Genomic DNA, 6,102 nt, shown 5'->3' with positions numbered 1-6,102 from the left:
CAGAGCGAGACTCTGTCTCAATAAAGAAAAAAAAAAAAGGAAATGAATAGTAATGAGCACACATCATAGAGAATCTGTGGGGATGCAGTCAAAGTTATACACGGAGAGAAACGGATAACATCACTTGTTTTTGTTAGTCAGCATGAAGAATCAAACCAATATATAAATTAAGTATTTATTTCAACATTCTAGAAAAACACCTGTAAAACAAACCCACCCAAAAAAGATGGAAGGAAATTAGAAAGTAAGGAGCAGAAATTAGTTACTTTAAAAGAAAGAGTAGAATTGATGAATAAAATCGAGCTATTTAATAGATATAGTTGCTAAGATTTCTCTAGGAAAAAATTCTGGTAAGTGTGACTGAAAGAGAGAAAAGAAGAGAGAAAAAGAAAATATGGGACATTCAGATGAAGAATGAAGGTTTATTCACAGAGATGAAAAAAGTTAAAAAATTATAAAAGAAAATTATGTGCAATTGTTTGCCTATATTTTTGAAATCTGTATGAGATGCTTATATGTTACAAACTGTAAAAACCAATTCTAGAAAAAATTAAAAGCCCAAATAGACCAATAACAAAAGAACACATTGAAAACATATCAAAAGCCATGTCAGGAAAAGACACTTAATCCACATTTTTTGTGGACAACTTCTAACAAATGTGGAAGAATCTGATAATTGTAATTTAATTTAGACTCTTAGAAAACAAGGCTGGGCGTGGTGGCTGACGCCTGTAATCCCAACATCTTGGGAGGCTAAGGCGGGAGGATCCCTTGAGCCCAGGAGTTCAAGACCAGCCTGGACAATAGTGAGTCCCTCATCTCTATAAAAAAACTAAAAAATTGCTGGGAGACTAAAGTGGGAAGATTGCTTGAACCCAAGAGTTCGAGGCTACAATGAGTCGGACCGCACTACTGCACTCCAGTCTGGGTAACAGAGTGAGACCCTATCTCAAAAAAAAAAAAAAAAAAAAAAACGCAGGGTGCAGTGGCTCATGCCTGTAATCCCAGCACTTTGGGAAGCTGAGGCAGGTGAATCACGAGGTCAGGAGATCCAGACCATCCTGGCTAACACGGTGAAACCCTGTCTCTACTAAAAATACAAAAACAAACGTTAGCTGGGTGTGGTGGCGGGCACCTGTAGTCCCAGCTACTCGGGAGGCTGAGGCGAATTGCTTGAACCTGGTAGGCAGAGGTTGTAGTGAGCCGAGATCGAGATTGCACCATTGCACTCCAGCCTGAATGACAGAGCAAGACTCCGTCTCAAAAAAAAAAAAAGAGAGAAACATTGCAAGGAAAGCACTTGGCGCAGTGCGGGGTAGTCAGTGATTGTTATGGTTACGCAGGGGTCTGTTTTGTTCATCGACAGGGATCCCTGCACCTGCTGTGAGGCGATGTGTGTCACTCTGAGGCTGCCGGGAGAGCCTACAGCCAGGAGCCCTGATGCTGCCTCCTCCAATGGCTAAGCGGACGCCCTCACTGAGCTCAGGCACAGGAATCCAGCCTGTTGAGAGCAGGCAACTGGCTCTGTAGGAGCAAGGATACTGCTCTGACAGCCACAGAGGTGCACATGACTCCCCCGTTAGCTCATCTTCTGTGTGGCAGATCACCTCTGCCGCCTTCCCGTCTGGGAGCACCTGAATCACTGTGGTCACATCTGCAAGCAACAGACAAAGGGTCCCCATTTGGGCAGGGATGGACACCTGTTTGTCACGACCTGTCGGGTAGGGCCTCAGGGCCACCATGGTGAGCAGGCTGAAGGGGGGTGACCTCTCAGGAGGACACCAGACTGCTGCACACCTGGACACCGGGGAGACCTTACCTGTGATGTCACCCACGTGCTGGGGTGACTCAGTGCTCCTCTCTCGGGTGGAAGTCGCGTTCAGTGCTGCCGCAGTTCCTCCGACGTCTCCATGGCAACGTTCACACGGATTTCATAGAACATAAGGTGTTTGAGCTGGAAGGGACCTCAGAGATCGGCTCCTCCTGCCCCCTCATTTCATGCAGAGGGGAGCAGGCCCAGACAGGGAATGCCACATGCCCAGGGGCACATAGCAAGCCGGGGACCCCGCGGAGGGCACAGGCCGCTGAGCCCCAGAGGATGGTCCTGGGAGGTGCCCTGGGGGCACAGGCTGTGGCGGCTTTGCCACTCCCTGGCTTGCTAAGAGCTCCTTGAAGTCCAGCCCAGCTCTCTGCTGCTCAGCCACAGAGCTCTCCCTGGAGTGCCTGGCGGGAACAGGAGTAGGCAGGACAGGTCCCGGTCCTCAGGAGGCCCACAGGCTGGTACAGCGGCCATGCAGCCACTGGGGAAGGGCTGGAGAGCATCCAGGGAGCCAGAAGTGGGGCAGGAGGAGCCAGGGCAGGCTCCCTTGAGGGTGGGGCTCCAGGCAGAGTCTGGAAGCCTGAGGAAGCCTCACTCGTGCCTGCACCCCCTCTCCTGGCACACAAGGACCAGCCTGAGGGCCCCACTCTGGGGGCAGAGTGTAGGGAAGAGGCTGGAAAATAGGGGCCAGAAAGAGACTGTCCTGATCCATGGGTCCCAGGGGTTGTTCTGGCTGGGGGCTCACAGCACACATCCCTCCAGACACCCAGGACAGTCAGAAGTAACTGGCAGGAGTTAGAGGGCACGGTGTGAGGGTGCCAGCAGGCCGGGCCGTCAGAGGGTAACAGGAGCAAAAAGTCCCAGAGCAAGGCCCCAAGGAGACCCAGGGCGCTCTCTCCCCTCGAGGACAGGAACCCGAGGAGACCTTCCCCTCCCTGGCAGAGCCAGCTCTGCACCAGAAGGGTGGAGGGCTGTAGCACCCCTCCCAAGGGAACACGGGCCTCACTCTCCACCCCCAGCTCCCAGGGCCCATCTCAACCTTGGACCCTGTCTCAGGGACCTGCCCTGGCCCACAGGACTCCTCTCTCCTCCAGGTCTGAAGATGCCAAGAATCTGGACATCCCAAAGCCTCCCTGCTGAACTTTCCCACGATGCTGGCCCCCGCCTTGCCCTCGCTGGCCCCCGCCTTGCCTTCGTTGGCCCCCGCCTTGCCCTCGCTGGCCGCCTGCTCTAGTTTTATTTGTTGTTGTTGTTGTTGTTGTTTGAGATGGAGTCTTGTTCCGTCACCCAGGCTGGAGTGCAATGGTGCGATCTCAGCTCACTGCAAGTTCCACCTCCCAGGTTCACACCATTCTTCTGCCCCAGCCTCCCGAGTAGCTGGGACTACAGACGCCCGTCACCATGCCCGGCTAATTTTTTTTTATTTTTAGTAGAGACAGGGTTTCACCATGTTAGCCAGGATGGTCTCGATCTCCTGACCTCATGATCTGCCCGCCTCGGCCTCCCAAAGTGCTCAGATTACAGGCATGAGCCACCGCGCCCGGCATTTTTTTTTTTTTTTTTTTGGAGACCAAGTTTCGCTCTTGTTGCCCAGGCTGGAGTACAATGGCGCGATCTTGGCTCACCACAACCTCCGCCTCCTGGGTTCAAGCGATTCTCCTGCCTTAGCCTCCCAAGTAGCTGGGACTACAGGCGCCAGCCACCACACCTGCCTAATTTTGTATCTTTAGTAGAGACGGGGTTTCTCCATGTTGGCCAGGCTGGTCTCGAACTCCCAACCTCAGGTGATCCGCCTGCCTCGGCCTCCCAAATTGCTGGGGTTTAATCCATCTTTAATTCACCGCAGTATCCCACTGGTCTCTGCCCATGGGCATGGACTCTGACCCTCCCTTCCCTGCCTCCAGGCCTCCAGCTTCTTTTCTGAAGGTCCTCTCTGTTCCTATTACCCCTCCCCCGGGTGGCTGCAACCCCCATCAATCTCATCTCCAGGCCTACAGGCTCCACCGTCCATCCCCTCCTGCCAGTCCCCAATATTCCTGTAGCACAGCGTCCTCTGTTGTTCTGCTCAAAAGCCATGCACAGCTCTCTACTTCCCGCTGTACCATTTCCAGGCTCCTAGGAATAACACTCAGGTTTCCCTTCCCAGCTGACCCCATCCTACCTTACCAGCTTGATTACCTCCCGTCTCCTCCAGGGAACTGGGCCACACTTTGGCCACCTTGGCGCAAAGTGCCCACCTCCTAGTGCTCTCAGCCTATGCATGTTCACTCCCTCCACCTGGCGACTGTCTTTGTCTCTTATGTCAGACTCTAGCTCAATCCTCAAAGCCCAGTGCAAACCCTCCCTCCTCCAAAAGCCTTGCCCTCACTACGGATCACACTTGTCTTAAATCTTTGTTAGCAAGGACATGTCCTCCTGAAGTGAGGCCTGTGTTTCTAAGTCACATTTCTTTTTCTTTTCCTTCTTTTTTTTTTTCCCCAGAGTCTCGCTCTGTCACCCAGGCTGGAATGCAACAGAACAATCTCAGCTCACTGCAACCTCCTCCTCCTGGGTTCAAGCGATTCTCCTGCCTCAGCCTCCTGAGTAGCTGGGATTACAGGCGTATGCCACCATGCCCGGCTAATTTTTGTATTTTTAGTAGAGACGGGGTTTCACCATGTTGGCCAGGCTGGTCTCAAACTCCTGGCCTCAAGTGATCTGCCTGTTCAGCCTCCCAAAGTGCTGGGATTACAGGCATGAGCCACCACACCTGGCCTCTTTCACCAATTTAATAACTGCTTATGGAGGCCCAGAGCTGGCTGCTGGGTACAGCAGTGACCAAGACAAGCTGCTTCCTGTGCCCAGAGAGCTTACACTCCAGAAAGTGAAACAGATGGCAAACACAGCAACCAAGAGACGTCATGATCAAAGATTCCAAGGTCTGCTGGAAGCCGAGAGAGGGGTCTGTGATGCAGGCACCCAGAGCTCCCCATTTTCAGGAGAAACCAGAGACGTGCATTTTTACGTAAACTCTCCTAATTTTAAAGGTTGCCAGCGCCAGCCCGTTTCCTCTGCTCTCTCAAGGCTCCCCTCCCCGCCTGGCCTCCCACTTTCTCCGGCATGCCTGCCTCCTTCTCTTGCTGGGGGCCCCATCTGCACTCCTCCCCCTGCAGGATGCCCTACTTGCACCCAACTCCTCCTGCTGCCGATGCCCTGGGGGTACCTGAGCGGCAGCTGGCAGGACGGGGTCCACTGGACTGGGAGTCCACTGCCCAGGACCCTGGGGCCAGTGCACAGCAGCTGCTGAGGCCCCCAGCTCAGACCCTAGGCCAGCCATCCTGAAAGAGGCCTTGCAGCGGGTGGACACCTGGAGTCCCCAGGGCTGCAGCTGCAGAAGCTAAATGCCTCTGCCCAGGCCCAGTGCACACACACTGGGGGTTGGTCTGGAAGAGGTGGGGGGCCAGAGGAGTGAGACAAGGAAGGGTTCTGAGAGGGCTTCCTGGTTTGCCCCCTAGCTCTGCCAGGTTCCTGGCGATTAAGTCTGCAGGGATTTCTGCCACGGGACAGTTTATGTTCTCTGGAGCTGGAGTTCCCAGGAAGAAATCCTAGCTCTGCCCTTCCCAGCCTGCTGACCTTGCACAGCCCTCCTTGCCTTTCTGGGCCTCAGTTTCCCCATCTGGACACTGAGGGCAGTACCCACCTTGCAGGATAACTTTGAAGAGGTCATGTGCCTGGCACACAACAGTGCTTGCTGCAGGGCAGGCTTCCACGGCCTCTGCCAGGCCCTCTCGAGGAATCACTCTGCTGGGCACTGCCCCTCCATCTGTGTTTTCTCAGGCCTCTGACCCGAGAGGCAGCCAATTGTTTGGACTCTGGGCACTGCCAGCTGGGAGGGCTCAGGCCTCTGAAGGGCCCAAGGTCCTGGTGACAGCTGTCAGGTCTCCGGGGACAGCCAGGTCATCTCTCCAGCTCCCAGAGAAACACCAAGAAGCCCCGACATGCCAAGGACACCAACCCTCTGCACCTCTGTGCCCCAGCTCTGACCACTGCAGTCCCATCTTCTCTGTGAGAGGGGGTGACAGAGCTCCAGTGCAGCCCAGGTTGGGGAGGTGGGTCTGCCAGGGACCACCTTAGCATTTGGAGAATCAGCCCTGGCCACCTGAAGGTCCGAACCTGGAGGGGAAGGACAAGGGGCCAGCCACGCAGCCTGGGCAGGGGCCTCTGCCTTCCACCTTTCAGACCCTGAGGGCAGAGTCCTGTAGGAGGGGACCCTCAGGGGGCCGGGGGCTGGCGGCAACAACGAC

This window comes from Nomascus leucogenys, chromosome 18, assembly GCF_006542625.1.
Source record: "Nomascus leucogenys isolate Asia chromosome 18, Asia_NLE_v1, whole genome shotgun sequence".
Lineage (NCBI taxonomy): Eukaryota > Metazoa > Chordata > Mammalia > Primates > Hylobatidae > Nomascus > Nomascus leucogenys.
The sequence above is the reverse complement of the archived record's forward strand: the minus strand, read 5'-3'. Positions refer to the sequence as shown.